This window comes from Schistocerca nitens, chromosome 7 (genome assembly GCF_023898315.1).
Source record: "Schistocerca nitens isolate TAMUIC-IGC-003100 chromosome 7, iqSchNite1.1, whole genome shotgun sequence".
In the NCBI taxonomy this organism is placed as follows: Eukaryota; Metazoa; Arthropoda; class Insecta; order Orthoptera; family Acrididae; genus Schistocerca; species Schistocerca nitens.
In genome coordinates, this window is record NC_064620.1 from 354902785 (window position 1) to 354923664 (window position 20880).

Sequence of the window (20880 nt, forward strand, 5' to 3'; positions counted from 1 at the left end):
GTACCACTTCTCGATTATTATTGAAAGTATGATCGTATGGGATACCAAGCAAAATTGGTGACTGAATTAATAATTTCCTGGTGCGAGGACAATGCATGTTGTGTTGGATGGAGAGTCATAGACAGACGTGGAAGTAACTTCAGGTGTACTCCAGGGAAGTGTGTTGGAACCCTTGCTGTTCTTATGAGCTACTATCTGAAGTCTGAATAAAAGCTGCACAAATATTGTCAGGTCGAAAAGATTTCAAAGTGATGCTAATATTAGCAACTTGCGTTGAATGTTCAGAAACACTGTTCAGAAACGACAAAAACGATTATACTATGATTATAATGTGAGTAACTGTTGAAATCAGTCAACTCATACAAATGCCCGGGTGTAACACTTTGTAGGGATATGAAACAGAACAATCACATTGGCTCAGAAAGCAGGTAGCAGACTTCCGTTTATTGGTAGGCTACTAGAGAAATGCAATCAGTTTACAAAGTAGATTGCATAAAAAACGCTTGGGCGACCCATCCTAGAATATTGCTCAAGTGTATGAGACCATACCAAATAGGATGTTGAACGTAAACAGAAAAGGGCGGTATGAATGGTCACAGGTTTGTTTGACACTCGGGAATGTGCCATGAAGATGCTGAAAGAACTGAAGACAGATGGAAACTATCCCTTGAAAGCCTACTTGGGTATGTTTCTAGAATCAACTTTAAGTGGCGAGTCTAGGAATGTAACGCATCCCCCCACGTGTCACTCCCAAAGGGATCGCAAAGAATATTAGAGTAATTACAGCACGCACAGAGTCGTGTAAACAGTCATTCCTCCCGGTCTCCAAAGGTGAATGGAACGTGGAAAAGCCGTTACAACTGGAAGTGCCATATCCATGCGCTTCACATGGTTTGCAGAGTATAGATGCAGGTGTAAATACTCTGAAGCCCCGTCTAGAACCGAGGGCGAAGAAGACCTGTGCCTGCTCCTAGGTCAACCAAACCATTACAACAATGTAACCAACGTAGGTAGTTAACACTGTTGCTGGCCAAGTGCTGAATCACTATCAAACAAGTCTTACTACCAGTTCTTTACCAGTCGGTTACGTTATAAACGTCTTCATTACACCTGCTGTCGCGTCCCATACTTTAGGGTTCCTTTGAGCCTCGATCGAACTTACGTTTGTTTCCTTAACGAGCGGTTCATACTAGGCCAGTAATTTAGTCAAGTGGCAAGTGATTTAGCAACTATACGTGTCTGAACGATGTTGCCTAGTAAAATTGTTAAGTAAAGCGGTGTAGTCTGCCCAATTCAGTGAGCAGAACAGTAGCAGGTCAAATAACTTGCCCAACCCCAGATCACTTACCAGTGGCTCACAACTGGACACGTGTGAACACCGTCTGTTCAGCATCGCGCATATTGTCTGTCTTCATTCCGCTCTCTCTCTTTTCAGTCATCTGTTTCTTGTGGGTCAGCAACGCGGCTCCCGCAGTGACGATGAAACAGTTAAGTTTGTTTTTCCTTACGTAATTGGAGTGATTGTCGAACGTGAAAAGTCCACTGTACGAAAATAAAGCATCCAAGGCAGCCACAATCACAGAGCTGGAAAAGACGATGGGAATACCTCGATGAATTCTTTCAGCAGTTCGTAAATAGCATCACAGGTTTCTCGAACGAAAAAAGAAATAGTTGACTTCCCTAGTCGAAACAAATGTTAGGGTCCTTAAACTACACCCACTAGCAAGATGGAATAACGCTGCCTGCAGTTTACTTTCTGCAGGTATGACTTCTCTTACATGAGAATAAGTACACTGGATTTTACTACGGAAAAACTGACGCAACGACATTCTCAGTTTTGAAAAGTATTCTTTTGGGTCTTCAGTGAAGAGTTCTTTCAGAGGCACGTTAGGTACACCATGAAAATCTCTTCAGTCAAGCCATTCGTACCAACTTTCTTTTTGTCTTCACTGTAGTTCCAATTTCTTCTTACACCTCTTTCAGTAAAATAGTTGGTGCAGGATGTTTAGCCTGATTGGCCATTGCTCTCCGAATCATGTTGCACTGCACACTCGACAACAGCCCACTCTTGACTGCCAACTAATCGTGTGTGAACGCTCACTTGCTTACTTGCCCTTTAGCTGTCAATTAGAGCTATTAAATCACTTGCTGTTTGACTAAATTACTAGGCTAGTGTGAATCAGCCTATAGAAGCGCATCTGACGAAGTAATGTACGTTTACTTGAATCACGGGTGATAAGAAGCACGCGGGCCGGGGTGGCCGAGCGGTTCTAGGCGCTACAGTCTGGAATCGCGCGACCGCTACGGTCTCAGGTTCGAATCCTGCCTCGGGCATGGATAAGTGTGATATCCTTAGGTTAGTTAGGTTTATGTAGTTCTAAGTTCTAGGGGACTGATGACCTCAGAAGTTAAGTCCCATAGTGCTAAGAGCCATTTGATAAGAAGCACCATCTGCTGATGCGGAAAAGTATTCGCTGTTACTTCATTGCAAGGGTTGGCGTTAGTGCCGCTCCCTTTATGTCGTAATACCGACTCTAGTCTGGTCGCGTTACTAGAGCTGAAAGTATGCATCTGATGTTACCGAATGAGCACATCAACAACATAGTGCTTGCCTTGACCTGAGCATACAGTGCAATGTGGTGTGAATGCCTTCGCTGTTTCCTAACAAAAATGGCTCCGGACTGAACAGAACTCATGTTATAGTCTCTCTATGACCTTTTTGTCAAGTTTTCTTCTTTACGAGAACTCAGTAGCGATATACCGAGGCAGGTGGTACAATGACCACTGCCCTGCACTTGTTCGGGAACATTTTCACTTACTGTGGATTCTTCAAATACCATTAGGTGAAAGCCAGGATAGTCCCTTCAACAAGCCCAGGGCACATACTTGTCAACCCACCCAGCCATATCGAAGATTTTTTTCAGTTATAATGCAATAATTTCCAGTTATAGCTCTATTTTAGGCTAATTAATAGTAAAAATGTAATAGTAAAAATAATGAAGCAAAGGAAGGAGGAGGAGGACTCTTGTAACAGTATTCGTTGGGAGAAACCACTAACATAGTACACGATTAAACGCTAACCCGATTTTCTTGATTTGGGGTTCCGTAAATTCCAACTATCAATTCAGTTGAAACCTAATCCCCGTATCGAGTCTCTTTTGGAATCAGCCGCCAGAGAACATGCAAACAAAAATAACACTTTCGTGGAAAATAAATCGATTTGATGGATGTAATAGCTGCGTAAGAATATCATGATGTCACTGCATGCCATCCACTCGTAACTGCAGGGATGCGTGTCTGCCTCAAGTACCCCCCGGCGCGTATGGACCTGCCTGCGCTCTCGTGGCGGAAGTCGGTACTGCTTGCGTCGCTATTGGAGGAACTCTTTCAAGCGACATCTCAACTTCACGAGGAGTTACGAGAATTTGTTCCTATACCTCAGGATGCTTTTTGATACCTGCTTTCATGTTTTACGGGATGGGGCAGCTAAGACAGACAGCCCAAATGTATCGAGGTGCGGTACAGCAGACGATGCGACGAAGTTACTGACGTGTTTATAGCTGCTAAATCACGACACCTAATTTTCCTGTGACGTTTCAAAGAGTATTCGAAGATTTCAACGCCATAACGTGTGTGGAACATGATGAAATAGTAACAGGGTAACAGTGCTGCACTTTTCGAACATAACTCCCATTATCGTATTCCCTACTATATACCAAGTATAAGCAAACAAGTACTGTGGTGACTAAGGAAAGCGCATCACACTGTATATGAGTTCACGACAGTTGCGCATATACTACCAAGTGGATCAGCGCGTCCTCGTGAAATATCGCGATAAATCGATCGAAGCGTCGTCACTCCCAGATGCAGTAATACTGTGGTCAAGTAATAACTCAAGTAGAGTTCGTGTATTTGTTATTGTTAGGATTGTCATATCAAGTGCTGTTTGCTTACATTTGATACAGAACAGCAGTCTTTCGTGCTACCTGTTAACTTGAAAGTGGGACAGTGGCATACGGCGCTGTTACCTTGTCACCGTTTGATGAAGTGTGTCAGATTTTATATTGTTGAAATCCTCTTCAAAGGCTCATTTCAGTGCCATAGACATCGCATATTGTTCCATTTAATTAAGAGGAAACGAAATCGGCGTCATTAACGTCAGAAATTGCTTGCTCACATCTGGAATTCACCATACTGTCCGCTATAACTTAGCGAAAAATGCACATATGTACTGAACTGATATACCTTTCTGTGTGAAGGGCCAGGAGGCGCGTTGGAAGATTTTGCGAAGATCATAATTATCTTCTCAGGGGATGGACAGGAGTAGCCGGGGGTTGTTTCCTCCTTCTTCCCCTAGCCTTCCTAATACACTCGTGCAGCATGCAACGCAATGTTTATGACAACTAAACTAACGATTGCTCATCTTTATTCCTTATTCGCCCAACTCCAATTTTAAAGAGATCGCATTAGACTAGCTTTTTCCGACATCGCCATTGTGTCAATGACATGGAAGCTATTTGAATCCAAACAAACATTCGAGGAAATGGGGGAGGTAATTGCCAACATCAATGATGCTCCACCAAAACTCCAGGGAAAATACAGACAAATCACCAGAGTAGAAAAAATTAACTTTCTGCGTTAGATGACCATGGAAAAAATCGTTTTTGGAACGAATGCAGAAACTTGAGGCGCCTTCAAACAACATGAACCATCTACAAGGAAAAAAACACTATCTGAGATCATCATCCTACGTCATTGAATAACAGTTCTGAAACAAATAGTTTTGTGTGCAAAACAAATCCCGTGCCTAAGTGGAGAAGAAAATTCGCAAAATTGTCGGAGAATTACTGGAATCGACTTCGCAAGTCCCTTCTCGGGATTGCTTATTTCAACCATGCGTCTGTCAGTTCAGTTTCTTCAGCATCTTCGTGACGCTCTCCCATGAGTCAAAGATGCGACCACTCGTGCTCACCTTCTCGGTAAATGTTCAGTATTCCCTGTCAGTTCTTTTTGATACTTGTTCAAAACACTTCAGTAATATTCAGTGACTTTTTGCACGAGGGATTTGTAAGCAATCTCCTCTATAGACTGCATTTCCGAAGTATTCTACCAATGATCCGAAGACTGCCTTCTACAGTACTTTGCCAACGCGTGAGCCTATACGACATTTCCATTTCACATCCCTACAAATGGTTAATTCCGGATTGTTGTATGAGTTGACCAATTCCAGTTGTGCCTCGTTGATATCGTAGACACAGGATACTAGGTATTGTTCGTGTTGCGAAGTGCACAATTTTAAACTTATGAACGTTTGAAGCTAGTCACCATTCTTTGCACCACTTTCAAATCTCATTAAGATCTGACTATTTGAGCAGCTTTTTTCAGACATTTCTTTGTAGAGAACGGCATCAACTGCGAAAAGTTCGAGGTTACTGTTAATGTTATAAGCTGCAAAGGTGCCCCTGTTTCCATTGCTGATACGCACCGATTCAGTTACTAATTATCACGAAATTAAAACGGCATTATTTTCATGCGAATGTCTATTATTTCAGAGTTGATGTGTCAGTGCAACGAACTGTTTTCATTTAGGATCTAGAAATTTTTATTTTCTCGTCAGTAGATTTTGGAAATGAAAGAAATCCTCTCCCGAATTAAAGTCTGGGTGCTCAACAACAGTCCTTATGGAAAGAAACTCAATGTTTCGTTAATGTTTCAAAGGGGCACTTGTTAGCACAACCCTTGTTTTCTTAGGTTTTTATCAACTGGCATTCCTACCATATTTCACGAGATTGTTCATTTCACTGGATCATTTACGAACCCCAAAGGTTTAGCGTTTATCAGTAAATGCAGAATAAATTTAGCTTCGTAATGCCACAATTTTTAAATCATGGTTGTTATGCGTATTTTTTTATATACCCGTAGGCGTATTAGTCCGGCAGAGAGCAATAAATGTGCAAGAAAAAAGTGTTGTCTAGTCTTTCTTCGCTGCAAGGTCACAACTCCGAAATCACACTTGGAAGAAAGTGGGACAGTCAGTGGTGATGCTTAATGAAATATGCTCTTCTTCCTCTTCCTCTTCCTCTTCTTCTTCTTCTTCCTCTTTGTTAGGAAAAAGAAGCTGTCAGACGTGGATCTAAGAGGATCATGATCCAGAGCAACAGTACCGCTGATGACATTGCATTTAGTAATTTCCCGCTCAGTCCCGTTTTCATCCATGCTGCAGCACATTTCTGTATTTTTCCCAAATATGAAACAAATCGTAATTGGCAATTACTTAAGAGGTTTCGGTAATGGCTGTGCTTGCTTCTGAATCGTTCCGCATTGCAGCACAACTTTCCAGGAAGGCTTTTCGCAGAGTGAGCACTAAGTTGTTTGAAAGTGTACACCCGTGGGCACAAATGAGGGTTTGCTTTGGATTGATGTGACGGTAATTTTTGAGGAAAGCAAGATTTTGCGTTGCTTCTCGGTTTTCACGGTAACCATCATGGTGTCTTATCAACTTTCCGCTGAAGTGTCTTCGGGGGTCTCCACCTATAGTTCATATCCAATAAAAATGGAAAATATGTACCTGTTGATAAGAGTGATATTACATTTGAACTCCATTTCAGAACTGGCCTAGATGGACATTGAATACCGCCGAAAAGCAACATATCGCGAACTCCTTGATACCCGAGACATTCAAACAGTGTATCGCAGCAGCTTACTGATTTTACTATCAAGAACTACGCAGCCTAATTCCACTGTTGACGTAGTTATTATTTCTTAAAGACATGAAATTTATATTTCAGTGCAATGTAACAAATCGGAGGTGGCAAACTACGGTAATTTTAAAGAGCTATAGAAAACGTAAATCATTATAACCCGAAAATAGTACTAATGGCTCTTCTCCAAAATGTGAGACGTGTATCTCTGTAGGCGTTCACTGGTTCTGCACAAATAGGGAGACCGACGCAAAATGCACACGTGTTTAATAAAGGTGAATGTAGCAGGGCTTGTCAAGAGTTCACTTAGTGATCCGTATGTAATCAGTTGGAATCGTAGGCAAAACTTTGCCGGTAGTCTTTCCTGATTATTTATATGTGCATTATAGGGTTTCAAATGAAAATTGACCTATATTTACCAAATTTTAAAGTTACGGTCATGTATGCCGCATCGCCCCTTGTATTTCTGTTACAGAAACCAGTATTATTTCGTGAACTGTGAACTTTCTGTTTCCAGTGATTATAGGTATGATACATTGTATATGTTGGTGACAGTGCAGGTTTCTAGTGTCTGTAAATGATTATCTTTGCTAGTATTTACTTTTGTTTCGCTGAAGCAGCTTGTTCACGTGTTGCCCAAGTGCTACATATATTTGTGGAAGTACATATCCTTTAGTGTTTAATAAATACGAACTATGCCACGCATCAAGAAATTCAATAAAAGGAAATTCCGTGGAAACCACTTCACAAACAAAGTAAGCCACACTGTTTTGAAGTCTATTTGCTCGCTCTCCCGATCCTGGATACTCAAAGAATGTTAAAGTCTGGCCCATATATGATAGACGGATATTATTTGTCTGATAATTAGGGACTGTGAGAGTTGATTTGAAGAATGAATTACAGTGCAACTTTTATTTTATATGGAGAATAATTACTAAAACTGAGCAGAACATTTCGTTGTATTGCACAGGAGCCACGTTGTCGTATTCTAGCCGTTTGCATCGGGTCGTTGTCCTGCTGAAAGATATTATTTCATTGGAGACCTAGTTTTTCGGTAGCAGCATTTACATTTTCCATTAACACGTTGTACAGTTTGCGATCCGTCGTGCCCTCTATAAAATGTAGTTTTCCAATACCTTCAGCACTCGTACACCCACAACCCATAAGGGAACCCTCCCTGTGTTTCATCGTGGGCACAAGATTCTGCGGCAACATTTCCGTGTTTTTCTTACGACACATCATTTGTGTGTTGGCACATACAGTCTTCCCCTTCGACTCTTTAATTCTCCAGCCCACGTAGGAGCGCAGATTTTAAGATTTTTCTTGATTTCCCTGGCGATAAAATCGTCTTCATCGGTCAGTGAGCGAGGGTATCCTGTCCACGGCAGGTTTCTCAATGTTTTGGGTATGCAAAAAGCTATTGTCGACTGAATCGTCTATCTAGGTCAACCGACTACTTTAGCAGTATCGTATGAGGTTGAAATGGGTCTGAGCACTACGGGACTCAACTGCTGAGGTCATCAGTCCCCTAGCACTTAGATCTACTTAAACCTAACTAACCTAAGGACATTACACACATCCATGCCCGAGGCAGGATTCGAACCTGCGACCGTAGCGGTCGCGCGGTTCCAGACTGTAGCGCCTAGAACCGCTCGGCCACATCGGCCGGCAATGTATGAGGATTTGCACTGGTTATGCAAGTCTGGAAAAAGTTTTCATTCAGTTAGCGTCGATGTTGCAAACTGCACTGTCCCACCACCGCTCTAAACAAAAGGCTGGGGACTGTAGACTAGAGTGAATCGCAAGCCAGCATTAACTTTTCGTCCCGGGGTGCTAATTTTAGGTATATTCTGATGGTGGACGAATACTTTTATGAAGTAGCTTTTCTATGAAATTTTCTATTTTGTTAATGTTGTTACCCGTATGAATATAATTCGTTCCTTGTTTTGCAATAGATATCATGTACAGAGGTATTATTTATTCGCTTCTTTTCACGTACCACAGACTTCCTTTTTTAGACAAAAATGTACAGCTAGATGAATAATTCTTGGACTCATTGCATCTTTCCATCGCTTCCGGACACTGCATAGCGCCGTTATGAAATCCCTTTTCAGAACATTTCTTTAACAGATTAGTACAAAATAAACCCCATATTGCGATTTCGCCCCGCCACTCAGCATCCTCCTATCATTATAATTTGCAAGGAGAGTAAAAATACTAAAGGTCCTCATAGGCGAACCACTACACAGTACAGTGCTGGTATCAAATCAGTGACTGACAACGCCTGTTACAAAAAAAGACGAAAAAGTAGTATTAATGGTGCCCATGTTTATTTCAAAGAACTTATCACAGATGCGTAATGACGGCGACGATTTATTTTTCAAAAGCGTAGCAATTTACTTCAAGAAACTGAGGCCAGAGTTGGTCAAAGAAGCAAAGATAACATCATTGCAGATATTTTTCGATCCGGAAAATCGTAACTTATTCAGAGTTTTCAATCAGCATGCATAACACATAAGCCACAGTAAAAACGTACTTTGATTTCTTAGTGCTATCGCTGATGTTTCGTCAGGTGTTACTGGATTCATATATCTATTTGATGAAAACTTAGTGAGATCCTAATTGATCGGGTCTAGAACACAGTTAAACTAGTCAGTGTTTAAACTGAAGAAGTTGACGAACTTTTTTCGTCGTTTAATAAATGACTACTGTGAAGGAAATCATCTTAAAGTTTATCCAAAGATGGGACGTGTTTCAGCTTTTGAATTATGTAACTGTTGGGATATAATTCCCTCTTCATCATATTATTCTTGCAGTAAGTACAATGATAAATAGCAGGCACTCATTTTCAGAAACGTGCATTTACTTCTGCGAACTGGTCACGACTGAAGAAGCTAAGAATTTCACCGCTGCGGGTAATCGCGAGGCACGAACAGTCCGCCAGCGCCCTCAAATAAAATACCTCAACTTACATTTCCTCCATACTGTAGTAATATATAGCGTACGTTCCAGCCTTAAAAACAATTTCTATATGTTAGCCACATTTCTTACGCAGTAACGTAACACCTAGGGTTACCACTTTCTTTTCACTGTAATCCTGAACGTTATGTGATGCGTTACTAAATATCAAGTTATCATAGTAACTAAGAACAATGTCGATAAAATAGCCCTTCACCATCAAGCTGTGATGTGAAACTATAAAATGTGAAAAAATAAACTTTTTGTGCCAATTAACATGAAAAGATTTAACATGATGCTGAACCGTTGAACAGTCAACGTAGCAGTCACTTACTTCGGAAAAAAGTAAGTACAAGAATAATACAGTAAGAATCTATACGTACAGGGTGGCCAGAAACAATCTGAAGAGCTTGTAAGGTTGTTACGGAGTGTGTTGTGCTGAGAAATAATAGTTAAGCAAAAAATTAAGCTTGCTCCATCTTTTCGGATTTTATCAGCGTCGGAGGCCGTTGCGCGCTCGAATTTAAGCACTATCGCCAAAATGCTGTAAAGCGCAGACGTATGCGGCTTTGGGAGTTACCACTTGTTGAAATGATCATTCCCAGACAAAATGTGCCCTTTTTTTTTTAAGTAACATTCAAGCTAGATGAACAAAAGCTACTGTTGTTCCGTTTGAGGAAACTAAACGAAGAAAACATTTGACGACACAGTTTCTGACACGTAGATACCTAGTTGGCTAAGTTGAGGGCTAATTAAATCGGAAACGGGCGCAATGTATCTAATTTTTTCCTTAACAATTATTTCTCACCACAACCTCCCTTGCAATACCCTTACAAGCTTTTCAGACTATTTCTGACCACCCTCTGTAGTGAAGAAAACGCGCAAATCTGAAAGAAGGGTTTTTCAATTTTTTTAAAGGAAACGGCGAACCTATAGCGAAAAACTAATTCCTTGAGCTGATGTAGCTATGCTTCATTTACACACAGTATTTTTTAACAGAAAGAAAATCGGAAAACTCATTTTACTGCCACCTGTCGCAGGCTTCAGCCGCTTCGTGAGAATTGCCAGTACCTTCTAAAACATCATTTTTAGGTGGTGCTGGAACCGCTCATCAGTGCTTCTGCCGTGAGTTGCACTGTGATGACCGCAGTTGCCAGCCGCGTTATAGTAACCGCATCTTAAAATGGCCCAATGTGGATACGAAACAGAGTGGCAGAAATGAGCTGTCGTGTTTGGACGTGCTCATTACAACATCGTGAACGAAGTTGCCCGAATCGTTGGTGTATGATCACTGGATGTTCAACGTGTTTACAAGGATAGGTGGTGTACCACATGTGTAACACGGCGTCAGAACTGATCGTAAAAAGACCGTAACAGGGACCGGAGACGAATGTCTTGCCTTGTTAATGACAGTCGGTTTCAGACCAAGCAGGAATAGTTGCTGTCAGCGAATGCGTGTTCCTTGCAAGTTTTTCCAAGAAGACATTGCGAATGAGACTGCATGCTATCGTCTTTAGATGTGTCTTAGGAAAAGGTCATTGATTTCAGCGACACACAAATCTGATGGGCCAAGCAACGCACAAATGGGACAGTACCTTGCTTGAGTCAGCGTGGTTCGACGAGTGGCGATTTTGCCTCTTTTCGAATGACGCATGACATTTAGTACACCTATGACCCAATGAGTCGTTTAACCCGCAGTGTGTTGAGGGCCTAACTCAGTCCGGTGTGGTTCCGTGACGTTTTTTGGGGGTGTTTCTCTTACCATGATGTCGGTCCATTCGCTGTACTGGGATGTTTATTTCAATATTCTCGATGACCGGGTGTTTCTTCTTCACCTCCGTGGTGAGAATGTTGTGGAACTCCCGTTTACCAAGATGACAGCAGCTGTATTAACAGGGTTACACGCATACGTTCCTTGTTTAACAAACTGTCAGGAATCCTATCGAATCCCGACTGGTCCATTAAATCACGCGATTTTAATCCCATAGAATGTGTCTGGATTATCTGGAACAGCGCGTGAAACGTAGCTACCGACATCCCCGAAACCTGGTATATCTGCGGTGTCATGCGGTATCATCGTGACGTCTCGAGAGGGGAGGGAGAGGGAGAGGGAGAGGGGGATGAATAATTTTTTGTCCGCTGTTGTCTACAGTAAATTGTAATCCTCAATCAGTCATTGTGATACTGAATAGGCGTATCTTTGCAACTTACCGCAGTGCTCTCGTGATCAGCTCGAGATATCAAAATTCTAGTGGCATGTTGTTGACGCCTTATTCCAAGGACACCAAAGCCGTATGTTTACTTGTATGTCCAGCAGCAGCGAAGGTCGAATCTGTCCATTGAGTCAGGATGCTGCCACCGAATGCTAAACAGTGGCTTCATGTTGTACAACGTGCTTCTGCGTGTGCTTTATGTACTGTAGAAGTTCATGTAAACTACACGTCAATGTGTACTGTCATTTTTCAATATGAATAAATGAGTTCAAATTTCAGTAATGAGACGGGAGTACAAACCATAACTATGTTTCTCTTGAAATTATTCTCGAATAATCGATCATTTTTTTCGGGCGTGCATCCGGCATGTTCCGATACATCGGCTTAAAGCCCTGCAGCTTCCAAAGCCATTGTATCACTTTACGCAGATTAACACTTATTTCACAAGACTTGCTGCAAGCGTGATGTGACGCGCAGTATCGACGACTACAGGAGCTGCTATTTATTGACTTTCGTTAGCGTTCCGTACGAGTGCTCTCTCTCTGAATTGAGCTGTTACCGTCAATAATTTACAAATTAAGCGTAAAACACGCTTGCATTATAACTTTCACTATGCTGTTTCAAGGTAACGGCGCATTGACGCATCACCATTATCAGTAAACTATAGTTAATACCGCGTCAGCGATATAACCCTTCAAGAGATATGATGATCAAGATAGGAGTCGGATTTCACGTGACGAATGTAGTAGTGGGTTATGGAGTCAAAAAATATAGCTTCACATCCGCCACATGCAAATGTGTGTTGTTTTTTTTTATCGTAGTGTTCCTAACGTCTTCCGGGACTTTCTTGTGAATGTAATAGAACTATGTTCTGCAATATTCGAGGTTATTAACATTTCCGTCTGATCGGAGAACGAAGGGTGAAATAAATATTTGCCCATTTTCGAGTTTGTGTTTAGGCAGGAAGCTAAGAGGACAGCTTTAATTGCTGCGACTGAAACGAGTAGCACTAAAATTGATATTCTTCCTTTTCACGTAAATTTGGCCCTTTATTTTCGAATATGTGAAGATGTCTAAGTGTGTGTTTCTGCAGGAATCAGAAAAGATAGCTAAAATTTCTTCAATTGAAACGAGGAGCAATAACGTTCTTATTCTTCCTTATCACGAACTAGATAGGAATCCCTGCGGTAGTTGGATGTGACGTCAAGTTTGCAAAAAGTATTGTGAAATGTGTGTTACACGCGCTCTTGTTACCAACGGTGTTATCTCTGACGCTTGCGCGTTTATTCCAGTGTGTGAAGTGATGCAAAGGCTTTCAAGCGACTCACCTTGAGAATCGCTGAAAGGTTGTCACTTGATTCTACTTAGGTTGGGATGTGATAGTAATTTTTCGATACCGTGTTGTGTAAATATTTGCACAAATGGTTCAAATGCCTCCGAGCACTATGGGACTTAACATATGAGGTCATCAGTCCCCTAGAACTTAGAACTACTTAAACCTAACTAACCTAAGGACATCACACACATCCATGCCCAAGGCAGGATTCGAACCTGCGACCCTAGCAGTCGCGCGGTTCGTGACTGAAGCGCCTAGAGCCGCTCGGCCACCGCGGCCAGCTAAATATTTGCACAGTTTCTAGATAAATAATTTGATAAGATTGTTAACAGTTTAAATAAACTTTAATTTATTATGAATATGGTTACATCCTTACTTAACTTTGTTATTATTATTCTCTAAAGCTGCTCATTTGTAGGTGGAACATACTTAAACAAGGAAAATCTTTACCTTATGAGGCGTGAAATGTATATTCTTACAAATATATTTGGTGCCTTTCGTTCCTGTGGCTCTCGTGAAATTAGACGATACCAATACTAGCCCAGAACATTACGTTACATCTGTTTAGGAGTCTGAATTTGAAGAATGTCTACTTCCTGCTGCGCCATAGCTGCAAAACTGCGTCGTTTGTTGAAAGAAAGGTTTATTTCACAAGGGAAGGTCGATAATGCAAAATTCGCCGATTGAAACCACGCGAGATTCTTTTCTATTTTGATTACCTCGAACACGGTATGTTACACAGCCGTCCACACGCCGTCAACGCTTTTCAGGCGTACGAGAAACGCGCACCCCAGATTAATACCGTCCCACTGAGCAAGTGCCGCAGCTATTGAGACACTAATCTCATACCCGGGAGGACGGCGGTTCAGATTCCTGACCTACCATACCGTTTTAAGTTTTCTGTATTGTTCTAATCTACTTATGGCTAATGCTAAAATGGTTCCCTCGGAAAGGACACGACCCATTTCATTCAATTCGCTCTCCAATGATCTCGAAGTCGATAGGACATCAAAGCACAATTTTCCTTCCATAAATGGCGTCCATGAAGATATATCGTCTTGCAGACGCCTACAGTCACTGTACTAGGAACCATTACATACAGATGCGAGTAGTCGTTTTGTACCATAACGCCCCAGTACTCACGAAAACAAGTAACAGAAGCATGATATTCAATGTCTGCTTCCTATTGGATAAGTGAATAAGTTCCTAGTGTTTTACCAGAACAAACAAACATACGCATAACAAAGACATCACTCATCAAGAACATATTCTCTGTCTGCCAACGCTGAGGTAACTTTACAGATTCCGCGACTGTAGAAATTTCGTGGTTTTGAGGCGAAGCACTCGTCGAACCACGTTCAGAGCCATTTTCGTCCGGAAAGGAAGTTCCTCGAAGATTTTTCCAGATGCATAACATTATCCTTTGTGGTTTCCACGCAGGTCTTTGTGCAGGGTGTTTCTGATTTGTTTTATTTTCCTTATGTTAGCATAAGACAACATTTCTCGTCAACAGTAATAATACAAGATAGGAATAGTTGGTGTTGTTCACGAGTCAATTAATGAAGATCAATCAGAGATGGACATATGGCCACACGATGATTTTTGTCATTTTGGCTTTGAGTATACTGTTCCCATACACCCGAGTTTTGAACCTTCATCGTGGCATGCAAATGTCGCACGATGCTGGAATGATCACATTTCGTCACATTTGCCAGTCGTCGAGTACAGTGACGTGGATAGTTGTGAATTAATGCGTTTAAACGATCTCCAGCAAACCCCGAAGGTCTTCCTGAATGTGAAGAGGCACTGAGGTCAAAACGATCCTCCTCAGCCCATTACTTGCGAAACTTAGCTATCAAAATGCACAATAATATTGTCAATGCAGAAAACTAAAAGAAATATCGCGAACAAAATAAAAACCTCGTTTGTAATATTGTGTGTGTATTCAGTATGAAATGAAACAAAAGTTGTAATGTACACCAGTATTGCACTTATAACTTACTTTATTATTTTTTCCTTGCAGTATTCACATCTCTTCTTCTGTGTTCTACTCGGCACAATAAAGCGGTTTCAGGATCTAGTCGCACATCTATGCTCGCCAATACTGCCGTCAGTTTGCTTCCTTTTGGTCCTCCGTGTTTCGCTGTTGATCCAGGTTCCTTTGAAAAATACATCACCACTATTCTCGTTCAGACATCCATCAGTGAGAGCTTCTCAATTGTGTTAGCAATTTGGTATGCGCTCCATGTGTTTACCATGTAGATATAAATCATAGGGGTGAATAATGACCACCGCCAACTTCCTTGGTCTTATCCCCGTCCTATAAAGTGATTCTGCTTGTCCAGTAGATTCAATGGGACCCATACGGGCATTGTATTCTTCAGTGAGACGTGGCACTTTGGCCGTCAGTATCTTGTAGCACAGCTCCAGTAATACTACTGTAATTTGTGGCTGCACATACTAGGTGGTTATTCCTCCATTTCACTACGAGAACTTCATTCTCTTCGTCAAACGCGTAGTCACAAAAACCTCACCCTTGCTGGTTATAAGTTCTAACGTATCTGCTGAAACTTGCACAATATGGTCATCGTTCAGTGCATTTCTTCAGTGTCGTCTTCACCTTATGTTATTTCATCAGCATTGGGTGAAATAATCTCCAAGTCATCAGCTTCATCTTCACACCCTCCATAGCTCTCCAGTTCTGCTAGATCTTCTTGAACTGTAAGTCCATGTGGCATGTATTATCCTACCGGAATCGTAAAATGCGAAAGGGGTAATTTCCACTACCTAACCCTTGACAAAATCTCATACAATGTAAAAAAAAAACAAAAAAACCCTCAACAATGTAAATAATAGTTTTTGTATATGAGACGTGTATGCACTAACACGGCCCTTCAACACGGTAGTGATAATGTAACATGCCATTGTCCCTTTATTGGGACGCATAAAATAAATTGACATTGCTCTTACTTCAGGAAATCTGAAATATATTGAATCTTACACGGACATCCGTATGTTCATAACAAACACACGCATACAACTAAGTCAGTATTCGTTGTTGTACAGAAACTACCTGCAGGCATACAGTGCCGCCAAGTGCGAAGATAGAAAACACGCAAAATAATTCCTTTCCTAAAATAAGCTAATCAGCGAAAAATTATTTCTTTTCAATTTGCAGGCATTATAGCAGTCATCTCAACATTAAGATACGATAATTAGAGCTACAAAATTCGCAGCTTTTGAAAGAAATAAAATATTTGCGTCCCAAAAAAGGAAAGATTGTAAATAATGGGATAAAACAAGAAAACCACTTTCTTGATATTCTCTGTCCAGTGGCATTATCCCCATACACGGCGCAAATGTTTCTGGCTGTATCCGCTGCTGTCACCATGTGTTGGACTCGGACAGAAGTATACGTCGGAAATATTCTGATTTCTCCAATTGGCACTGCATTTTCTTGCGTCCCCAGCTCCACTCACTACCCCCAGATGACAAAATGACAATACGTAAACTCAAATAGCAACAAAATGACAACTGACAAATAAAGCCAAAGCAACCGGAATACAAAAATGCAAAACAAAAAAGCTACGAATTTATGGACCAACCGAATATTTACAGACTAGACACAGTAACTAATGTATGCACTGAATGTGTAGGAGCTTCGCATCATTTTATCCGTGTGTAAGTCTGTCTTGTATATAAATTACTTTCTAGATAAAGAAAAGTAGCTGATTAGTCAGGAACAGAGGCTCAGTTTCCCGGCAGTTCACTTCGTTCCTAAAATGGAACAAATTAATTAATTTCTGTTAATGAGAACCTTTGTTCGCTACAGGTAGTTGTTTCAGATTATGCTAATGACATTAATCTGGTTATAAATCCTCTTAAAGCTCTAAAAGTTGTGGTTACTAAAAAACTGTCTATAGACTACAGCCTCAATACGGTTTGAGTTGACCTCCTGTTATTGGGATGTAGACGTTTTAAAACCAAAATTACGTATTATCGGCTATTTAATTACAGAATGAATAAGTGATGTTCTGTTTTATCATCTTCCATAAACCGTGATACCTCATAATTTGGCAAAAAAAAATCTTCGTATTCATCAATTTATTTGAGACCCATGCATTATTTCTGCATGTAACCAGTTTTGGGATCAACGTTAGTGTTTTTCTGTTCCTCTTGTTCAGTTATGGGCGCAGCTTTACTACCATAACCTGCACGTTGACTCCATACTGAAAACCGTGCCAAGAGAAATTTTGGCGGCGCTTGTGGAAACGGCAGCATACACAGCCACTGCAGTTTGAGCTACGGCGTCGCTTTCTTTGCATGAGGAAACCCAGTTTTACGGAAAACTGGGTTTAATGGCACTTCCAGGTTGCTCCAGCGAACGTCACTCATGATCTGCACGTCTTTAATATTGCAAGTAACGCAATTTTAAATATTCGCTACACAGTCTAGTTGGTTGGTTGGTTTGGGGGATCAAAGGGACCAGACTGCTACGGTCATCGGTCCCCACAGTCTAGTGTCTACAGTTATATTGTGTAGATAGTCCGAGGTCAACAAGTTCTCTGATTTGCGAAAAATATCCTGCAATCGAAAACTAAAACCAACAAAGTGTGCTTCTGTCGTGGAAATTTCCGTGAACTGCTTGATTTACCTTTGTGTCTCCGAGCACACAAATGGCACTTTTTCTTTTATTTATTAAGGAAAAATTTTCAGTATAAGTTTTTGAAACAGCCACAAGTCTCACTTCGTATTTCTTTTTATTTGCCTGTTTCGCCATACGAAAGGCTCAAATGGCTCTGAGCACTATGGGACTCAACATCTTAGGTCATAAGTCCCCTAGAACTTAGAACTACTTAAACCTAACTAACCTAAGGACATCACACACACCCATGCCCGAGGCAGGATTCGAACCTGCGACCGTAGCAGTCCCGCGGTTCCGGACTGCAGCGCCAGAACCGCTAGACCACCGCGGCCGGCTCGCCATACGAAAGAACAAGATCATCGTCAGAATGTACAGTTTAACGTTGGCTTACTGCATTGAACATTGACTGACAACTCTAAAGATTAAACCGGCTGTACTAAAATACTTAAATTTACTTTAAAAGTACAGTAGTAAATGATACATTTACTACTATACTTTAAACGTATTTTATGTACTGCTGTACGCTAAGCACTCCGTCTTCAGGCTACGAGTGGCATACGGGGACCATCCGTCCGCCGTGTCATCCTCAGAGGAGGATGCGGATAGGAGGGGCGTGGGGTCAGCACACCGCTCTCTCGGTCGTTATGATGGTATTCTTGACCGAAGCCGCTACTATTCGGTCGAGTAGCTCCTCAATTGGCATCACGAGGCTGAGTGCACCCCGAAAAATGGCAACAGCGCATGGCGGCCTGGATGGTCATCCATCCAAGTGCCGACCACGCCCGACAACGCTTAACTTCGGTGATCTCACGGGAACCGGTGTATCCACTGCGGCAAAGCCGTTGCCCATGTACACCCAGTTTTAATTTTCAGAGCTGTCAGCCAACTTTAAACGCAATCTTCAATGCTGTCTGCCAACCTTAAACTGTATATTCTGATGGTGCTCTTGAAGATGGCCGAGAATGAATAGTCGTTCGTCTTGCCCCAAATTTTGATTGAATAGTAGTTCGAAGATATCCAAAAGTTGCACGACGTTCCACCATACCCGATTTTTGGCAGAATATTATGAAAGGTGTTTACTTGTACTCGTCGTGGTGATTCCCCCACCCCCAAACGCCCCTCTCTCTCTCTCTCTCTCTCTCTCTCTCTCTCTCTCTCTCTCTCTCTCTACTAGGCGAATACCATTCGCTTTCACTTCAATTAGTGCGCGCAGTACTCAGCACTACAGAGCGACGATAACGGAGAACAGTAAACTTTTCTGAATTTGAAGGTCCTGGCTCCAGTCTGTAGGCAGCTCGCTCAGTGGTACCCTTTCTCGTCAGTGGACGCCTGTTAGACTCGGGGAATGTGGCTTGGCGGCTATGCGCTCTGCAAAGCGAGCGTCACGGGAAAGTCTGCAGCCTAGTGGCAAGGCGACAGCCGGCAGAAGCACCCGCGGCGGCCACTGGTAGGTAGCATCCTCCTTACTTTCACCCACGCAGTGATATTTCGCCGAAGAGGACGAAAGGTTGTTGGCGCAGAGTGCGTGCCTCTTCACTTTACCACTGCTGGACGCTTCATGACGGGATTCTTTCATTTCCATGCCGGAGGAAGAACTGCTTTCTCTTGCTTTGCGTGGAACCGTAAACAAGAGATACTGTAATTATTGGTCTTGACCGAATTAGTTCGTCTTCAGTAATACTGTTGAAAGTTTTCGACATGTCCAAGAAAGAGAGCATGGAGAGTCTTTTTTTTTTTTTTTTTTTTTTTTTTTTACTTTAATATTAGTAACTATATGCTCCATGTGTATCGGAGAACACATTTATCGAGAGTGAGTAAGTGAGTAGCCCTGCCTGTACAATAAATTTGGACGACATCTGTGATGTCGAGTAAGCGTCCCCCTTGTAAGACTACACAAATGCTCCGTGAAGAGCTCTTGTTCATTTCCACGGATGATACACAACCGACGCTACCGCTGATGCTTCAGTTGCATCTTAATGCGTAGAACGCAAAGGCCTGAACATCTTCACGAGACAAACTCCTTTAGTGTACTTTTATGACAACCAGTGCAGTTTTCTTTGCCGCCAATGTGCGCTGAACGAAATAGTTGTTACCAGCGTCGATTGGGAACGGGCTGCCTCATCACAGAAAGAGAGCCATATCGCTTGCCACAGTAATTCGATGAACTAAAATACAACATGGCTCACGGGACATTTCCATTTGGCCACCCAGCAATGCGAAGCATAAGGTAGCACAAATGATTGTTCAAACGTCGGAAAATGTCAGTGTTCGTGCAGCTCTACAGTAAAACCCATAACGATCTGCCTGTCCGTCATTCCAAAACATTGCAAGCCCCTTGCACGTCTTTGCAAAGGACTGTCAAACAGGATTTAAAATATCATCCTTACGAACTGTAAGTGACTGAACAGTTACGGGCGGGAGATAAGGTGAGACGGCCTAGTTTCTACGTAACATTCCTGAACAGAATTGGCCAGGATAACGCACATCTGGCATACCTTGTTACGGGCGACGAGACTAGCTTCCATCGGAATGGGGTTGTCGGTAAACAAACCTTGCCATGATACTCGGGCACAAGCCCGCAGCTCGTTCATGAAAAGAACTAGGGCAGCCCAAAGGTCGTGTCTGCTTTGCTGTTGGAAACGTTGCTCCGCAGTTTTTTTGAAACAAACAACGGCCCTACAACCGGCTAGTGAGTGTAAATTCCAAACACTATGTGGCCTTGGTTAGCAACTTCTTCATTCCACAGCTGCAGGGACATCGCCGTCTAAAGGCGATATGCTATCAGCGAGAAGCAAAGCAAAAGCAAGAAGCAAACAGTCCTAATTCGGTGACCAAACTGAGGCGCCACTTTCACAGATAGATTACTCTCAGGGTGTGGTGATACTCCATGGCCGGGAAGATCGCCAATCTTCCAGCCTCCATTCTGTGTGGTCGTCTCACGAACGAAGTTCTTTAACTACGACAGCACAAAACTGATGAGCTGAAAGCCGCGATCGGGGGAGAGATATGGACCCTTTCTCAAGAAAA

The 20880-nt window shown here is 42.0% G+C and overlaps 1 protein-coding gene and 1 pseudogene across 1 annotated transcript in view; one reads left to right on the forward strand and one right to left on the reverse strand.

Moving 5' to 3' along the window:
* Positions 1-20880, forward strand: part of LOC126194914 (partitioning defective protein 6) — a 148362-nt gene that overhangs the window by 104892 nt on the left and 22590 nt on the right. The gene's annotated exons all lie outside the window — the stretch shown is intronic.
* Positions 18583-18700, reverse strand: LOC126196616 (5S ribosomal RNA; annotated as a pseudogene).